The sequence below is a fragment of the Limulus polyphemus genome, unplaced genomic scaffold (assembly GCF_000517525.1).
Source record: "Limulus polyphemus unplaced genomic scaffold, Limulus_polyphemus-2.1.2 Scaffold105, whole genome shotgun sequence".
Lineage (NCBI taxonomy): Eukaryota > Metazoa > Arthropoda > Merostomata > Xiphosura > Limulidae > Limulus > Limulus polyphemus.
Window position 1 is genome coordinate 520,493 of NW_013665715.1, and position 21,515 is coordinate 542,007.

Genomic DNA, 21,515 nt, shown 5'->3' on the forward strand with positions numbered 1-21,515 from the left:
ACATGTACATTAGAATGTAATCACATATAATTTATTCAGACCGTATCTATTTCCTAATAGAATCTAAATTAGAATAGGTTAACACATTTTCTGGGATCTCGGCCAAACAGGATACATTGGTTTCAAAACAGATAACATGAGTTTAAGTTATCTTTTCATTTCTCCCTATGGGCGGATAATACTCATTATAAACCCAACTATCGTACAAGTTTTAAAACAGTGTCGTACGAGTTATTTTCAATGTTTTCAATAAAACTTCCAGAGAATGACATTTCTTAGTTTAAGAGAGAAAATTTGGGTTGGTAATACAAGATAAAACTATTTCGATTCGATGTGAGTTTTCTTTCATAAGGTTGTAGCATAAAAATGAAAATAATACATTTATCTAACATTGTATTAAATATCTTGCTACTCTCTGCTTTCTTTCTTAACGTTACAGAGATAAACAAAGAGAGCGTTTGTTATTAAGGCAATATCACTAGACATTCTATTTCCTTTCATAATGTTATGGAGATAAACAAAGAAATAATGTGTTATCTGATATAATGTTAAAGAACATACTACCCTGACTTTCTTTCCATAACGTGACTGAATAAATAAGGGCACATTGACATGTCTGTTGTGTATAACGTCGTAAAGTTTTGTCCAAAACGTTAAAAACGGGTACAAAGTAGAATTATATTACCAGATATGGGCCAATATAACACAGTTTGTGTGACATAGTATCAACGTCTTTATTGCATTGGGTTTCTTTCCATAATGTTACGGAGGTTGACAATGGCATAAAGTGCTTTCCAACTTAATATCAGCGTTTGTTCTACAGAAAGTGCAATTGAAGATTACAATAAACTTCGAATATTAACAATAATAATAATATGCGTAGAATAACGTCATTGTTGACGATACCAATAGAATTCTTGAAGCCACAAGGATCGAGAGTTGTAGTCCATCTTATTTTGATGACCAAGAAGCCAAAGTAGCTGAAGACTGTAAAGAAAGAAGAGGTTGTTTGTTGATTAGGTGTTATATTTATGTTCTTTGTGCATATTTCAAACAATTAAACTAAAAACGAAGAAATACACTAATTGAATATGGTATTTAATTTCTTAAATTAAACCCCGATAAAGTATTCTAAATATGCTTCTTAGCCTCTGTGCAGGATATCATAAGTACGGGTTTTAAAATCATCAATGCATTATATGATTTGTTATATATATAATCTATAAAGAATCAAAACTGACATGAAAGCAGATATTCTTAATTTTGTGAACTTATAAGAGAGAGAGAGAGATAGATAGAAACACTGAAGTTCTTCAAATCAATTTCAGGCAACGTAAGTGCAGTGGTTTATTGTATTATTAAGTAGGAAGAACCCGTGTCTATCAAGATGGGGAAGTCATGATCAGTAACAACATTTAGATATATATTCAATGTGTTATTATCACGTCTAAAAAAAAAAGAAGTCAAAAGACCCAGCCCCTAAGGCATTACGTCATTTCCAGTAGCTTACACTGTCGGAACAACCCAAGCAGGGTCAATTGCATCAGTCGCTTTTTTTTTCTTCAAAATTTTACTTCAGCGTCGCTACAGAAAAGAATGAAATGTGACTCATGAATTGTTCACCGTTCACACTTTGCGCTTTAAAAAGCACTGAAGCGATGCTTTCCTATTTGCACCTGAGATAAACTGTTTTCGATGTGGTTGTCGGTTGCCATATGATAGCTTTTGTAATGCACCTTGCATGATGCAGATGGTGGAGTCGAATTCTTATAACTGTTGAATAAATTGGCCAAACAGTCCCTACGTCTGTTTCATATTATAAACGGGGTTTGTTTGTTTTTATCATCTCGGTTGATGTTCACAAGTCTTCCTAGATGAAGAAGTATTCCTTTTCGATAGCTGCTGCTGATAAACTCTGATGACAAATTATTTTAAACAATTTGACAAAAAGGTGGTATTTATTAACAATATTCCCATAAGACAAGAAACCATTTCATGCCTCTGAAAGTCGGAAACATTCTTGCTCTTATCCATTGTGTTGCAGAACTAATCGTGATATGGCTACATCCGGCTTTGTATGATTCAAGCAATCACCTAGCACATTAAACGATTCAAATATTATATATATATATGCGAATAAATGTAGTGTAGTATAAATGTGATAAATTAGTCAGGCAGTTACTATTGCATAAATACATAAAATAATTTTGTTGTCAAAGCATCGCGTAAATATAAACATATATTTTCTGTTAAGCACATACTCCACTGTAAATACATAAAACAACTTTAAGGTCACTAACTAGTTTTTCCTACAGTTTTTTTCTTTACTTACATACGGTATGTTTAGTATAATTGATAACTCAATACTTTTTTTACCATCCCACGAATATGTCTGCCGTCAGCAAATTCTACAGTTTATTTAAATATTTTTGTGACAAATTTTCGTCAATGAATCTTTAGCTGTGCATAAGCAGCAGCAGAAACAAATACTTTATTTTCATCGTCAAGCTACTTGAATGAAACATTTTATAACCTTAAAGATCTTAAAATGTCAACAAAATCCAGGAAGACGTTCCTTTTTAACGAAAATGTAAGTTATGTTTAATCTTTAGTACAGGCTCTAGTATATTTTCTTTGGGTAAATCTCCTTACAATATTGAAAAGCGGGAAATGTATCTAGTAATAACCAATCAACATATTTTAAAGACACTTATAATAGATAAAAACGTAACTTTTGATTTAAGATTTTCCTTTACAACTAGTAAATCCTTAAAAAAGAAACAGTGTCACTCATTTTAGAACTGGTCAAAAAATTCCAATAAACAATTAAATTTTCTTATTTTACATATTATTTCTAATTAGCATATTTCAAATGAGGACTACTTATACGAAACGAGGACAACCGAGTAATGACTGATTATTAAAAATCCTGTGTTGTGTAACATGAAAGGAAAGCGTTCAGTTGTTAATTCCAATGTGAACAAATAAAATCTTACAAGTTAACAACACAACAGGATCAAACTTATTGTCTGTTAGTTTACAATCAAAACAAATATTGTGTATTCATGCAAATGTATAAAAAAAGATTGCCCATAAGGTAAATTATGTTCATCAAAATGTATATCAGCGTCATATCCCAAGGCTTACCTGGAAGGATTATTAGCGAAGATTTGTTATTGTGTTTTTTCTCTGGCACGCAGAGAATTTGCTTGTTGGAGTTTTCTCTTGTGATATATATTATATTATTAATATATTAAATATTACTAGAAAATTCAAATATATTTTATACTTGGAAACTGAGTGCGTCTTTTTACCAGGCTGTGTAAGAAACAATGACTTTTAAATAATGTAATAAATAGTTAACTTAGCATACTCAGTTACTTTGACAATTTTATAAAACGATTAATTTTCGCCCGTGGCTTAAGATGCCAATTTCAACTTGACTTAAATACTTCAAAAAGGTCAAATCTTATTACTTATTTTTGGATTATGGTTGATAATATCGTTAAAGGTAGTTTGCCATAATAGCAATTTAAATCATAATGTGGTTTCAGTATTACCTTGTTTACATTGTAAGTAATAGTGTGATCGTATGTATTGTAGGCTTTAGCTTTACTAATTAGGAACGGACTTAATTTGATGTAGTTAGCTTTATGAATTATCTTGATTAAAATATTAATAATCTTATATTCCTGTTTCTTTCAATAATTGAAGGCATTTTACGTCCGTGTTTACTTTATCGTTAATTATATTTTGTGGAGAGAATCACTCTACTTTAACCCCTTAATAAACAATTAGCTTTAACATATTGCTTGCATTCAACCATCGGTAGAGCGAGTAGTCATCCTGGAGTAGAAGAAGATGTATAAAAATATTACAATATCTATGAATATTTGTCTTCTATTGTGGCAATAGGTTTCTCCGCAAAGAATATAGGTCGCATTTTTAGTTGTCAGTTTTGATACTAAATAGTCCACATTGCACCTGAACTGTTCCACTTAGTAGCTGTATGAATTTTTGAGCAGGATGCCTAATTTCAACATGTTAAAAAATAAAATAACAAATCTAACAAGTATACAAGCTAAGAAGAGGTGATTATCACGGTAATAACCGTCCCTGCACGTCACAGGTAAAGAGTGCAGCTAGAAGCTGTGTATAGCAAGGCTGTTCTGTTCCAAAAGCCAGGCCCACCTTTCGCTATATACACTCAAAAAATTCAATTATATTCTCCTATAAAGGACTGGGAACTGCTATTTTCACAATTCAGCGCTATGAAAGAGTGAAGATATTAATTTTAGCTGGTGTGGTTTGCTGAAGAAGGGAAGCTAATACCACGCCTTTCTGCTAGTAATTATACGTTACAATACGTTTTCATGTCCTGAGCTTTTCCGTTTCCCAAGTCTGTTTGGAAAATCTATTCAAATGTACTTCACTGTGAGAACATTAACACAATGAGGAACTGTTACCCTGCCAGCGTCGAAAACTACTATTAAGATAATTACAATAGACCACTGTGAGAATTAGCTATAGTAAACCACGTGCTTTTCTTGTTGCTTAAGTACCAATCACATGCCACTTTATAGGCGTGGCTAAGTACATACAATAGAGTGATTGGCTAAAATATTATTGCCTTCTGCCTACAAACATATATTAGAATATTTTTGATTTGCGTCTATCTTAAACTGAACTAAAAAGGAACGTAATTAAAATGAAATTAGAAAGTTCTTACTTGAAAATATGTCGTCCTGTAAGGATCCCCAATTTCTGTTTACCGGAATCTTTACACGCACATCTAAATGTATGTTATGAAAGCGCATAGGCGTTAAGTATAAATATATATTTGAAATTATCATATTGTGTAATAATAGGTATTATACATAACGAAGAAAGTCGTAATAAACAGCATAATAAAATTCTGATTTCACATTACATATTATTACATTACATTACCGTCAAACAAGTAACAAATATGAAACGGGTCAAACCAGCATTAGCAAAAGTTCTCAAACAAATGTAAATATAAAGCAGACCACAACCATTGTTGTATTAACATGCCTAAAAAATTATACACTGAAAAACAAAAATGCATAACGTAAAGCTATAAGACAAGAATAGGGAACTCATATTTTAATCTAAAAGATGTATGTGTCATAAGATGAGTAGATGTAAATTTAAATATTAAGCACTAAAAAAAGTATGTTTAAAAATCGTGTACCATACGAACACGGTACTTAATACTTGTCAACATTAAGCACTATGGTTATTTTAAGTCCAAAATAATTTAATTTTATATTTATCATTATCTGATAATGTTGAAAGCAAAAAGTCTTTATACATTATTCATATATTGAGGCAAGTATTAGGAAATCATATTATACTATCTGACATAGAAAACTACCGGGTAATATAAGCAATTAGTGTAAATAACAGGGTCTTCCATATTATATATAACTGACATAAAATACGACGATAATTAATCCATATCATATTAAACTGTTTAAAGTAAATTGTCTGGGTGTAATAGTGATAACTCTAACATAAGCAACCTGGGCGTAATATCAACAACTAGCCCAAATAAAAATGGATTTCTTGTAACAACGAACTGTCTGACATAAAAACATCGAATTAATATCATTAATATGTGCTTTGTAAAGAAAGAAGGTACTCCATATCACGCCTAAGTGTTTCATAGATGGGTTAATATGAACTGCGATGTTGTAAAGAAAGAAGGTACTCCATATCATATCTAAGTGTATCATGATCAGGTTAATATAAACTGTGACATGTGATAAAGAAAGAAGGTACTCCATATCATATCTAAGTGTATCATGATCAGGTTAATATAAACTGTGACATATGATAAAGAAAGAAGGTACTCCAAATCATATCTAAGTGTATCATGATCGGGTTAATATCAAGTATGATATTAAAGTATAATATCAAATAGTGTAGATATAAAAGGGTATTTCATATCATGCATAAGGGGGTGATCATTAATATCAACTGTGATATTGTTAAAAAAGAAGGTACTTCATATCATGCCTAAGTGTATCATAACCATGTAAATATCTACTGTGATAGTGTAAAGAAAGAGGGCACTCCATATAACACTCAAATGTTTGATCGTCAGGTTAATATCAAATGTGCTAATGTAAAGAAAGAAGTACTTCATATCATAACTAAGTGTATCATCATCGGATTAATACAAACATTTTGTAAATAACAAGATATTCCTGAAAATTCTCAACTCTAATATAAAAACATCTTGCTAATATCAACTTTACTAGTAGAAAGAAAATAGGTATTCCCTATAACACCTCATTGAATGAGATAAAAATAATGCAGTAATATACATTATATTAACGTAACGTAGAAGGTACAACATATCATATTTAACTGTTTTATATAAAGACATCAGGTTAATATCAAAAATATTAGTGTAACAGATAAGGCATTCTATGTCATACTGAACTGTTGATCTGACAAAAAATAAACCAAAAAAAGTGATAATATCAAAGTGTAGTGTTGGGAACAAGATAGTCCAATATCATACTGAACTGTCCGACATTGGTTTAGTATTAACAGTCAGTGTAAACAATAAGGAATTTATATGATATTGTTCTGTTAAGCTAACAAAACAGAAAGATATGCGTATAATATGAACAAGAACTAGCAGAACCAATACAAGTAAAATGGAATATATCTGAAAACAAGCACTAACACAAGTCACGTTCAATTGTCTAGCAGTAAACAATGGTAGAATATCAAAATTATTTGTTAAAACAGTCTGAACTTATTAGCATAAAAATGCTTTAATATCAACATTCCAAGTTGATTGGAAATTGTTCTTTAAGTTCCACATCTACCCTTGGTTCTATGGTATTGCTAGAATACAACATCTTAACATCGATATAAATCTGTAGCATAGGTAATTAAGGAAAACAACTACGTGACATTATAATAAATTATATATATTCTATGAAATAATTCAAACGACGAAATAATTAACGTGACTTTGTTTAATCAGTAAACTTACCAGATAATAGAATAAATAACGATACCTTGATGTTTTGTCTGGAAAAACGCTTTGATAGAGGTTTTAGATAAACGGACGGCAGATTGTTTGAGTTTTTCGTGCTAGGTGAAAGTGTGGTATTCTCAATTCTCAGTCTAGTCTTTGTTTTTAGTGCAACATGAATTACACTATTTTGCACCTTATTTAAAAAACAATAACAACCATTTGTTTGATATATTTAACAACAAAAATTACATTTTCTTCAACACAGCTATAGATTATTGTTACCTCCTGAGGCTCCGAAATGAAAGCCCCCTTCCTAACCTGGGGCTAACAAGACATAAAGGAGAGATATATGTCATAGTTATTATAAAATAGGAGAGATATTTCAAGAGTTGATTAGCTGCGGGATATAGAAAGATATGATGAAATATAAAAAAAAAACAATTACCACAAACTGAATCTTTTAGAGTTTGTTTGTAAATTTGTAACTGTGATTTTATGTAGAAAATATTTTTGGGTCGTGTTCTGGATCAGGGAGAAATTCAAAGGCTGACACACCTGTTTCAGAAACGAATATTTTGCACAAATGTCATTTTAATTTCTTTATGAAATATCTTACTTTTATTATTGTACTTTTCAATTACACAGTAGAGAGTATAATTAAAGATTTTATTTTGAACATAGCACTATGTTTTTTTTTTATTTTCGGTACGTTAGAACAGAAGTAAATATAGGAGAAATTGAATAAGTCGAGTTCCTGCTCTGTAAACATAGAATATTCCACTTCCTAGCAGACTTCTTTATACTGTTAGCTATTTTGAAAACCACATAGCCTTACTTAACGAAGTGAAACATTTCCTTTAGAAGAAACTGAAGAATAAATGATAGTATTTTTAGTTATGAAGTGTGATATCCGTTTTCGGTTGACTGAATAAGAATAATATAGGCAATACGGATTTCCGTACACATGATTGGTAAAATAAATAAAAATAAAACCATGTGTATTGTTCACAAGTTTCCAACATATTAATGTATCATCTCATTGAAAATTCTAAAATGAATTTAGTAAACATTCAATACGACGTTTAAAAGATACAAAAAATAAAAAAAACTACTTTATTAATTTATTATATTAATTTTTAGCGTAACTGGAATACCAATTAAGGGATGACAGAAAGACAATTGTTACATTATGCCTATGTAAAAGAAAGGATGTATTAAGTAATAAGTACATTGTACCTTTCCAGTGTTATCACCGAAATGTATGCAATATAAAGTAATAATTGAAAAATAGAAAATATTGAAAAATGCAAACGCAAAATAGAGAAAAAAAGTTTGTAAAGGAATATGTGCTTATATTCGGATCAACGACGGCATTTGTACAAACACTGTTACAAAAAATGTCTTTTTCCGGCTTTAATTAATTATTTCGAAGATGGATAATGATTGTTGTATCGTAACCACCAGTTTCTTAAAGGTAGGTTGACCACCAGATCTAATAGTAGTACCTTAAAATATTTTTATTACAGACCTCTTAGTAGTGCCTTAAAATATTATATAATTACCATCAATATCATAACAATAACTTCAAACATGCCTATTATATATTAACCGCATGATCTCATAGCAGTATCTTGAAATATCACTGGCATAAGCTGACCTCCAGATCTCATGCAGTCTCTGTATATAACACTGTTATATGCTGACCTCCAGATCTCATGTAGTATCTGTATATATCACTGGCATAAGCTGACCTCCAGATCTCATGTAGTATCTGTATATATCACTGGCATAAGCTGACCTCCAGATCTCATGTAGTATCTGTATATAACACTGTTATATGCTGACTTCCAGATCTTTTGGCAGTACCTTTGGGTTTTAGTGAACGCTCCTGAAGAAGCTGTTAAGCGAAACGTTGAGTGTCCAATTAAACAAAGATAACATTTAGGTGTTATAAGGTCGTTTATTTCTAGTATTAATATGCCTTCTATACACCAATATGTACTACAGAAATTAAATAATAAGTATTTTTACTTAGTTATTTAAAGAATGCTAGACTTTCAAGTAAGTCTTGAAAATGTATGACGTAAAATGATCCCTCTTTTTTTTTTTTTCACATAGACATTCATTGTTTGCTAGTTTTTCTAACATGCTTTGAAACAAAAGAATGTCTAGATCATTTTTCTTGTGGCAGTACATTCAGCTGCAGCATATGGGATCACTCGCTATTCTTTCATATTAATCTTTTGAATGTTCAAGAGTAGATAAGATCATTACAATTTAGAATAACCCAAGAGTTGGCGTTGAGTGGTTTTGATTAGCTTCCTTCCCTCTATACCGTAATTTCAGTATCAGGGTCGGTTGGGGGTGGTTCTGAGTGAAATTCAAAACAAATAAACATCTATTTAGTTGTAACATAAATTCTTCGTACTGACTTCTTAATTCTAAAGATGTTGTAAATCTAATATGACAATGTGTTCATTTTTCGGAAGTAGTGAGCAAGTCTGAATTTATAATCGATAATATAGTTTTATACTTCAAGAATTACCTCGTGTAAACAAAACTTCCATCGTTTGACTTCACTCACGGATTTATCGCTATATAGATCTGGATTTAATGACTGGGAAGTCATTTCAGAAAGAAAGAATCGCTGATCATGTAAACGGTCAAAGCTATCAATAAATAGTGCTCGTGTAACACGCCTTCATTTCTTCTTCTATTTCATGTTATATCCTTAAGTGCTCAAAGATTTATTCCTAACGCATCTTTTTCCATCTTTTCTTATAAATCAGATTAGCAAGTATACCAGAACGGGTTTAGTCTCGACAGCGTTACTTATACATGCCAGTTTTTTCAGGGATTCTAAACCAGGAGACCAATAGGAAATTTTAATATTAAAAAAGCAATAACAAGATGACATTCGATATAAACAAGGAAATACTCAAAGAAAGATAAAAAGCCATTGTTATCTTTTTATGTAAGAGATGTTAGAAGATTCGTTCATTAATACATTAAAAACACTATGATATTGTTATATATATAGTGGGTGGCAAGTTTACAATTGGAGATCTATGTTATTACAAGTATGGTAAAAACCGAATAATTAAAAAAAGAAAATGTATGAACTTAATTACATGGACGTATTTCTACATATGATAATGGACTGGTTTACAAGGGAAGGAGAATTATAAGCCATCACTGGTGTGATAAAGATAGGATTATTAACTAGAGAAAAAGTAGATACATAAGAACTTAACTGTATGGCTGTATCAAGACATAGGCTTATCAGTAAGTGAACAGAGAGTAATGGATATTTACTCATCTATACTGAATAATAGAGCTATTAACGGGCGAAGAACGTTAATACATTAGCATTCTGGTTTGTTAGCACTTTAAAAACTACTAACAGTTATAGATATCGTTAGATTATGAAATGCAAGAGTAACAAATTTAACACAAGTAATATGTTTATAGTATACGGGTACGTTGTGAACTATATACAAAATACTTTAAAAGCCCCAGATTTTTCAAGTAACAGCTATATATATCAGAGTAATAAGCTATGTGCTACTAAAATTTATGGATGCAGGTATGCTGTGTAATATAAATGTAACAAGTAAAAAATGTAACAAATTAAGAATTATGAATTATTTTATAGATACAGGTATGCTGTGACATGTAGAGGTAATACGTTCGGAGTTAACTTCCATTGGTACAGGTGTGTTGTGGATTGTATAGACGTAACAAGAATTATTAACTTTTACAGAGAGAAATAACTAATATTTTTTATAAATATGGGTATGGTGTGGACTGTGTAGGCCTAACAAGAACTATTAACTTTCATAGGTATGGGTATGGTGTGGATTGCATAGATGTAACAAGAACTATTAACTTTATAGGTACAGGTATGGTGTAGATTGTATAGACGTAACAAGAACTATTAACTTTTATAGTTATGGGTATGGTGTGGATTGTATAGACGTAGCAAGAACTATTAACTTTTATAAGTACAGATGCGGTGTGGATTGCATAGACGTAACAAGAACTATTAATTTTATACGAACAGGTGTGGTGTGAATTGCATAGATGTAACAAGAACTATTAACTTTATAGGTACAGGTATGATGTGGATTGTATAGACGTAACAAGAAATATTAACTTTATAAGTACAGTTGTGGTGTGAATTGAAGACGTAACTAAAATTATTAACGTTAACAGGTACTGGTATGTTATGGATTGTATAGACGTAACGAGAATTATTAACGTTAACAGGTATGGGTATGGTGTGGATTGTATAGACGTAACAAGATCTATTAATTTTATACATACAGGTATGTTATGGATTGTATAGACGTAACAAGAATTATCAACGTTAACAGGTATGGTGTGGCTTGTATAGACGTAACAAGATCTATTAATTATATACGTACAGGTATGTTATGGATTGTATAGACGTAACAAGAATTATTAACGTTAACAGGTATGGGTATGGTGTGGATTATATAGACGTAACAAGATCTATTAATTATATACGTACAGGTATGTTATGGATTATATAGACGTAACAAGAACTATTAACGTTAACAGGTATGGGTATGGTGTGGATTATAGACGTAACAAGAATTTTAACCTTTAGAGATACGAGCAATTTATGTGTTTATAAATGTAACGTGAGCAATTGACATTTTGGAAATATGGCTGTGCTATGGAAGGCAAGAGTAAAATGATCAAAGTAATTAGTATCTATATAAAGATCTATGCAGCAAGTTAAAAACTCCTATCAAGTAGCAGCAGATTGTTCAACAAAAACAGATATATAGAAAAAATAGTTATTGTTATAGAAAACTGGGCTTTACTTATTCATATCTACTTAAGTACGAGATTATTAAATTCAAGAACATATACAAAAATAATCTGTCTTAAAAATGTACACGAAATACCTTACACTCGTAATCGTATATATGTATACACGGTTACAGTTGGGGGTAGAGAAATAAGAAATATTTTTTTTATTTATGAATTGTATTTTTCGTGCACAATGAAATATACACACACGTTATACAAAAATATGTCACCCTGCATGGATGCAATAACAGTTGTTCACCAACCTGTAACGATCCACAGAGATTTAGAAAAAGAGCCTTAGAATATGTAATGTGATACATGTATTATAATTTTTTTTTATTTCTATACACATATCTCATTTCCTTTAGCTTTCTCTACTTCTGTTCACCTACACCCAACCAGCAGGGCGAGTTTTTAGTACAACTGTAAAGAATGTCCAAGCAGAGTTTCCTTGAAACATGTACGTTATATTGGCTTAGAGAAACCGAGGATAAAATGTGGCGTGTTTTTTAAACAATTTAGACGATTCAGATGAATGATTATCAACTATTTCCTGTACCTCAAAGAAACAGTTCAATATACACATGAAAAACTATTGATAGGTTTATTAAAAATATTTGAAATATATATATAAATATATGGCTAGATGAAGCGTGTTATTAATTGTACATACCAGTGTCGGTTGCAAGAAATTTAATAGTATTCCAGGAACTAGACAAGTTCGATCATTTGGGTGAAATATTAGAAGCTAAAAACAGAACGAAATCACAAATTTGATTACGCTTTTGTTTTCTTCGTATGGTGTCTTATAAGAAGTATTTGATAAATATATAAAAACGTATTTTATGCATTAAGTGTATAGTATTTGCTTTGTTAACTAGTTTCATGTTTATTTTATTTTTTATAAATAACGGGATAAATTATGACTGTCTTTATCAATTCCACCACTAACCTTTTTATTTTACATAATGTACAGTTTGATTTAGTAAGGTTTCAACTTATAAGAGTTCGGTTACTGAGCATAAAACAACATTCAGGAGGAGTTTCACTTATTTCTAACGTTTTTTTTAAACAACAACAATATAACTCTCAAAACGTTGTTAAACTAAGTCTTACATGCATTCATTCCACAGACAGGACATCCTCTTTTCATCCTTGAGCACATTTAAATATTTACAAGTACTTATAATGAATTTACAACAAGAAGAAACACAACGACAAAACAGTGTTATTAGCAATACTTAATCTTAATAGGTTATTACTTTAGCACGTTTCTGTTGTTAATAATGTCCAACCGCTATAAAGGTAGTAGGTAAAAGTTCTCTTTTTACAGTATCAGCAGTTTGTATAAATATATATTTACAAAACAGCTGATACTGTAAAAATATTTGACTTTATGTATTAAAAGCCTGTAACTTCTCAAAAGTATCAAATGTACCAAGTACAGACAGTAGAATGTATTATTGGAAAAAAAAAATAATTTCTGGCGTATTTTAGCTTATAAAATGTTTTGAAGTGAGCTATTCTAGCTATCTCAGGTTTGAATTCATGTATTATTTGATGTTTACCGTACTGAGTGTTAAACTATTTTGGGATAACAAACAAGCTAGTGTAGGTGAACAGAAGTAGAGAAAGCTAAAGGAAATGATATATGTGTATAGAAATAAAAAAAAATGATAATACATGTATCACATTACATATTCTAAGGCTCTTTTTCTAAATCTCTGTGGATCAGATATTTTCAGCAATATTAGCTGTGCTATTGAGTTTGTGTAACCTTTCAGTTTTAAGCATACTAAACGTTTGTTCGACAGGGGTTGGACAAAATGATGGAAATATCTGTTAATTTCTACTTTTAATTCATTAATATGGAGTTGGCTCACCACAAGCAGAAAATACAACATTAACACAATGTAAAATTGATGACACACGTGTTGTGCATCAGACAGTGATATTTTAGACCATTCATCGATGAAAGCTGTTGGTTGTGGAAATTTGTTTCGAAGACTGGTTTAGATTTTGTGACCAAGTTATGTGTCCTGACTCTTCATCACGTTCTTCGAACCGATCTTTAACAGTTTAAACTGGTGCCCTCTCTTCCTGAAACAGATAAGCTTCGGTTTGGAATACAAATATAGGACGAACCCGATATGTAACAAGGTTTCAGTAATCAATTACTGTCACTTTACCTTTGAGTGAGATCACAGGTCCTACATTATTTCAACAGAAAGCTGTCAATATAATTACCATGCTTAAATGATAGCATAAGACACTCAGGGTGGTAAACTTCTATTGGTTTGCACCACAAATGAATGCATCAATAAGATGGGAAACTGTAAAATATGGTTGAGCTTCGGACCAATTTTTGTGTTCTGGAGACAATTTTACTGCAGTTTTTTGCATTTTTTGGTGTTATTGGAGGTCAGCTTATGTAGTTCCCTTCGAGTTGTTTTGACAGAGTTCAGTTGTTTCAGGCTAGTGTTAAGTTCTGCGTTCTCTTTCAACGTTGTAGTCTCGTCTCACTATTCGTATTAATGTTCGTTTGTCACGACCTGTTTTCTACAACGGTTATGTTTATATGAGGTGGTTTTATACTTTGATATCAATACCGAAATTAATTTCGATACTGTTCCCCTGGATACACTCAGTACTTTAAGTGTTCGTGTTATTCACTTGCGATCATGCATGCACCTTTGGAAATCTGACAGACATACATTTTCAAAACTTTTCTCTGAAAATGAATAATGTACTATTCATATACTAACAAATTCAGTGATACAGAATAATTTAGTGGACAGTTCAAATTATCACATGAATACATTTGCCTCTTTTGAAGACTCCAAAACTTACAGGTAAAAAGTGAGATGTTTCTATTATTTTGGCCAACTCCTGTAAGTTTAAATTAGTAACTCGATTGTTCCTATTATTCGTTTAAAACCAAAAAGAAACTAAGTATACATTTGTATCAAATTAACAGTCACTTTCTGTGTTTACACGTAATACAAAAGAAAATACTTAGTTTATTTTGATATTTAAACGTAGTTGTAACAGTCACTTTCTGTGTTTACAAACTACGTTTAAATATCAAAATAAACTAAGTATTTTCTTTTGTATTACGTGTAAACACAGAAAGTGACTGTTAAAACTACGTTTAAATATCAAAATAAACTAAGTATTTTCTTTTGTATTACGTGTAAACACAGAAAGTGACTGTTACAGTTGAGTGGCTGCTACAACTATATACACTTAGATACAGAAAGTAACTGTTAGTATATCATATATACAAATAGTAAAAATAGTAAATAGCTGTTTCAATTATATTTAAACTCACAAATCTACTGTTGCAGCTAGTTTAAATACGCAGAATAATTATGATTATTACTACAATATGTATTTATATATCGAATATGAATATTAGTTTGACACATTTAAATAGAGCTTTTACATGTTAGCTGATTTTATGCTTAATTTAAATACACTAAAATATTGTTACTACTATTCACTAAGATATGTGAAATGTCTGTTGTTATTAGAGATGTTTACGGTAAATGATTGTTGCTGATGTGTATATAGAGAGAGTAACGGCTGTTATGGCTATGATTAAACACAGAGTGATTATTACTGCTAAGTTTAAACAGAAATATTATTTATTATTATTATGTTTAAAGGAAGTCTCTTACTGTAACGGTTAGTCCCCCTTCTAAGTCAACAATATAATCCAGGGCTCGAATCCCACGGTGTAGAGAGTGCAGACAGCCTATTGTATGGCTTTGCGCTGAAAAAAAAAAGCAAACTGTAACGGTTTGATACAGATGTTGAATGTATTTCTGTTGTTACGTTAAAATACAAAACTATGCCACAAATTTAAGAAATAATGCCTTATGTTAATACAGTTGCTTGAATACAATTTAATATATCTGTTCTTACAAAATAATACTAACGTAAGACATTACGGCGTCAAGATGTTGCAATGCAGAACCTGTATGATAAAATTATTGAGGATGTCATATCGACATGATTGTGATATTAAACCTATAATTATGCCTTTTCAGCCAACTTACACCTCACAACCCGTTACTCTGTTTATTAGAAGGTTACAATAATGACTGTTAATTTCATACACAAGACACATCAACAATTCAGGAAAATTCAAAGCGACTGAAACAATGATTTGATATCACTTTATCTTTAGTTCCAATACGAAGAGACTATTTTTACGGGGAAGTCAGTATCAGGATTTTTTGAAATACTTTAGTGTAACATTTCATTGGCTAGATTTAAACAAAGCTGTGACTAGTATTCTCTAACAGAATCATGACTCGTATAATACATATAATCTTGCTTCTAATAGTATAGTAATATATGGGCTGTTTAATAGCTAAAAGCCGCAGTTCATTGATTTTTGTTACATAATATCATGACTAATATTTATAACAGAATCACAATTCTTGGGAATTTTAATACTTGAAATCAAAATCCATTGGTTTTAGTTAGCCAAAACTGTTACCACTATTCTATAATTAAAACATTACTCCTGTGGTTTGATTATTTAAATCCACAATGTCTTGGCTCCAGTAAGATAAAACTAATGGTTTGTTCAGAGAAAACATAGACTCCCAAGGGGTTATTCGTCTGGCAGGTTGACACGATATGTTATACAATTGTCAAATGTTGGCAAGCGCAAAGCTACAAAATAGGCTACCAGTGCTCTGTCTACCGCGGGTATCAAAACCCGAGTTTTAACGTTATAATATTGAAAATTGTCAAAGAAAACTGTAATGTTATATTTTGAATACTTTATGCTAAGTATTATATAAAAAACAATGCAATGCTGAGAGTTTTCTGTTGAATTACCATACTTCATTAAACTAAAGTCAAAAACATTTCACGCATTTCAAAACTAGAATATATTAAAATCTAAGACCTGTAATGCTACAGATCGGAAGAAAATGGACTTAAAGAAAAAATTTTTTGAATACGCTTGTTCCAAATGTCTGACAAGTGTTTGTCAAAGACCACAAAAGAAATGTCTCTACTTTATGTCTGTCGCTATTTCACTGTCTTTCGTGTTTACATGTTAATTTCAGAGGCAACGAAATTAATATTATTTTGTTTTAAGCAGCAAAAAACCGCTTATTTCCGGAGTGTTTCTTTATATTAACTCATAACGTGAGAAACAGTTTATGAGTAAACATTTTTAAAATTAAAGGCATTTATCTATAAGGTTTACGATTCAAAACAAATTGTAATATATATATGTATACGTTATAGAATCACGGTAAACCTTTCAGATTGAGTTTTGGAAATACACACACCATAGTCTCGTGTGGTTAAACTAATCTAAATAGTTGTATATGATTATGTTTTTATTTGACGAAAATGGAATCTACTACTTACTCCAACTTGAATCACAATAACAATTAAAAATTTTGAGAATTTACTCTAGTTATAGTGCAGATTTCATTATAAACGTCTAACTTCACACATTAGGTAATAACTTTCCAGCAAGAAAATTAACGTTGTACAAGAGTATGATTTCATTATTAAAATAAGATTGTTACATTTGGGTTAAAACCTAAAGAACTGCCTAGGCTCAAAACTTTGTAAAATAAAAGAATTTTATAATCGGTTTTGAAATTGGATACTATATTAATTTTTGTTCTACTTTAAACAAAATAAATGAAATTTCTTTCAGCCAACAACCACAGAATTTGATCCATCAATTAACTATGAAAGTTGTATTGAACATAACATTCTCTCCTTAAGAACGTCACGTTACACTCAAATAGTGTTTGAGTTCCATTACTAGAACCCACATTTTAACATAAATTATTTCGTACGAGTTTTAATTCTTTCAGAATACTTTCTTGTAAAAATGCTTTAACTATGGATTTAGGTTTCGCAAAAAAAGTTTATAAGAACTTTTTATTTAAACTTTGCAGAATTTTCTCATACTACTTCGAGACATCCGGTATTGTTTAAAATTTACGCATCTTATATATATATTTATATTATTAAGTACGAGTACGTAATAATAGGGATCGTGATAAAACACAAAGGCGGCCATAAAAATCGCCTGTTTAAAACTACCTTTAAAGTGTCTGAATATTAACAATGACTAATTCACAATATTGGCTGAGCAAAACTAAAGCTTATTCTACTTATAAAGTCATCTAAATTGCTATGTACGTTTTTATAGAGTGAATTAAAATTTCATTATTTCAACGCATTTTCATCCAAGTAAGTAAGTAAGTAACTTTTCCAGACAAGCGTACAGAAAAAATGACGAACCTTATCGCTCTAATTCTTTCACAGAACTCTTCAGTCTGGGGACCCAATGATTCCTTTATTATATCGAAAAAGATACTATTATAAATATATAAGACGGACTTTGGGTATATAATTAGATTTGAGGGTAAGTTGGTAAAAATCCTGATGAGTAATAAAATCGGATCAGGTTACGCGCGCCCCACGCTTGGTATTACTATCGCACAAAAATATAGCTAATATAAAAGAAACAAATAAAAATAATAATAAAAATATTAATTTTATAAAGACAAATAGGGATCGATATATACGTAACCTAGCTAGCTATAGTAATATAGAAAGTTTTAATGCTACAAAAAGTATTGAAACAAGAAAGTCAAAACTACAAAAACTGAGTTACTTAAAATTTAAACCATTTTATCCCTACTTTGGCTCAGTGTAACATAAATACAGTGATTTACCATAGTAGGGATAAAATTTTAAAAATGTTCTAAGTAAATCAGTTTTTATAGTTTTGGCTTTCTTGCAATATTTTTTGTAGCATTAAAACTTTCTATATTACTATAGCTAGCTAAGTTACGTATATATCGAACCCCACTTGTCTATATAATTTAAACATTCTTTATTATACTTCTGATATTAAGAAATATTAAACACTGTACTTTAATCCCAAACTATTGAAATTATGCATTTGTAACTAATAATGGCTGGAGACGGCTTGAATGGGTAATGAAGAAAAACTTTAATATAAGTTTAACATAACAGAAAATGTACAACGTTTCGACAAGGTTTTGTCATCATCAGGTATGCATTTGTAAGTGACATGATGATAAGTCGTATTTTAATGAATATATCAAAATGATCATGTCAAAATAACACAGCTTAAACAGTAGGAGTTAATTAATAAACAGAACAATAACATTGTGGACTATATATTATATACATCTCAAAAACACAAAACAATAACAAGCGGAAACAATATACGTTATTATTTCTAGCAGTATATATTGTTATTCTAGATTAAGGAATTCATTGACCATTGCCGGTTAATGAATTTATTTATCTTTGCTTTATATCTTTTTAAAATAAGTTTATTTCATATAAACATTATGTGTAAAACACAATTAGCAGTATTACTTGATGTTTAATATCAGTATTGTTATTTTATATAAAATGAAGTTTAACAACGCTGTAACAATTTTACTATACAATTTGAGCTTGCACTGAGTCACGTTTGATTTCGTCTCAGAAATGAACTGTATTTAACTTTAAGCAGAGCCACACATTTTAAATCACTTCATAATAAATTGGCAATCGACCTTCCATTTTTTTACAACAATATTCACGTATAAGCAGTTATAATCCCGGACTTCAATACTGGGAAAGATTTAATAATCTTTCCCGTCTCTAGATATCAGTAAGTTTAAGTTTTTAAGTGTTTTCAATTAATGAATTGTTATTACGTTAACCTATATTTAAATTCAAATTACAGTTCACAAGAACAACAGAACAATTACGAAAATCTAATTCTACTTGATTGAAGTGTTTTATTATACATTGATTAAATCATTTGGATTTCAAGTATTGTTCAAGCTAAATTAAGCAATAATATTGTTATATACCAATGTAAACTTCAATAAAGCAAATTGGGTTAATTTGTTAAAAAACAACAACAAGAAATTGATTTCAGACAAGTTAATTTTTATACAGGAAACTTACACATATATTATTTGAATTCTTCTTCCAGAAACCGATTTACAACAAGGGATCATTAATATATAATCCAACAGTTCTGCTTCAAAAGTTCCGAAAATGAGCATTCAGCATTTTTTAGGCTCATTTTGGATATGTCTGTATGTAAAATAGTGTTAATTCGCATGTCTCTCATAACTTAAACCAATTATTATCAAACACTGACAGGTCAGTCAAGAACACCTGCCTTCTATATGCTCTATATAATTAACTTTCTATGCAGTGCAAGGGAGACTATATATATATTTTCAATCTATAAAGTATTTTAACGCATAAAAAATAATAAAATTATAACTGTATTTGGGCTGTTACGCTTAAAAAAAAGTGCTCGCAACATATGCTCTAACATTCTGAACGAACACCTTGAACTTTTTTGGACATCATCGATCAAAACAATAGCTATATTTTTCTTTAAAAACTATTCTACAAGACTGAAATTATATGGCCAACGGAAAGAACAATGCTACGTTAAAACTCTCGCATTTTGTAGAAATGGTAGTTAATACACCATAAAGTCGTATTAATTTCTGATGTTTAAGGATTTCATAATTACATTTTGTGCCAAATAATCAATTTAAAAACTTGATGTTTGCAAATATTTGTATTTCGAAAGATTCAACAGTATGATTAACAAGCTTATATATATATATAATTCAATGATAGTTTTGCAACTTCAGTAACATCTTACCTAAATACTTCTATTGTTTTCACTCTTCCAAAACTCCAGGTCTAACACCTTTCAACTCAGCGTTAATAATGATTAATCTATCTACCCATGCCAACCATTTTTTTACGTACCATTGAGAAGATTCATTTTTTCATACGTTGACTTTTATACTTGAACTATTATAGTTCGCTATAGATACTCTTCACTACTACATTCATACGGAATTCGTATAGAATACGACATGCAGTATTCAATAACTCCACAATGAAATGATGTGTTATTTGGAGCTCAAGCGTCAAGAACGTCACCAAATTTTGATATCATTCTTAGAACATAACTAAACGCCATCTTCGAAATTAGAAGAGCCTGTGAGACAGAAGAGGATAGTCGAAGAAAGGTAGACTGGTAAGCACGATTTCACCCCAGGCTACTGGCCAGTAGTGGATATAAACGGAAGAAGCAGACAATTTTACGCCATCAAATGGCGACAACTTTTTGCTGCAAAATTAGTGCAGGTAGACTGGAAATCGCAGCTAAGCGTTTGTAAAAACGTTAACAGTTTCGAAAACCGACGAGAATACAGTGCGGTGACACGCGGCACGAGCTGACATTAAAGTCACGCGTTGCACAAGGCCAAATCGATTAAGGAGGAAATCAGTTTTTGACGAGACTCGACCTCCTTTTTATGAGACAGGAAAGACTTAATGATGGTGTTTTAAGTTTCACCCTTACTATATATATATTTTTTGTACATGATACTTCACAATAAAATCCAACGTATCATAAGTGTCATTGAAGCTAGCTGCTACTTGGTGTAACATAAAAAAAAAGTGTACTGCTCTTCAAGGCTTGCATTCTTGTAATCCATCTAATACTCACATCCACAACATTCTCTGTAACCTGAAGTTGGCTAAGGGAATAAAAAAAGGAAAAAAAGTAGTAGCCTCAAGCTTTCTTTCTGGAGAC

General features: G+C 30.7%; 1 long non-coding RNA gene across 2 annotated transcripts; it reads right to left on the bottom strand.

Moving 5' to 3' along the window:
* Positions 1–709: 709 nt before the first annotated feature.
* Positions 710–21,249, bottom strand: LOC111088815. Of its 2 annotated transcripts, XR_002613218.1 has the most exons (4): positions 20,571–21,249; positions 15,544–15,638; positions 4,730–4,792; positions 710–987 (listed from the first exon to the last, which is right to left on the bottom strand). It is a non-coding gene; the product is annotated as an uncharacterized LOC111088815 (long non-coding RNA). The 2 variants fall into 2 exon arrangements; XR_002613219.1 differs by lacking the exon at positions 4,730–4,792 and having other exon boundaries at positions 20,571–21,248.
* Between the last annotated feature and the right edge of the window lie 266 nt (positions 21,250–21,515).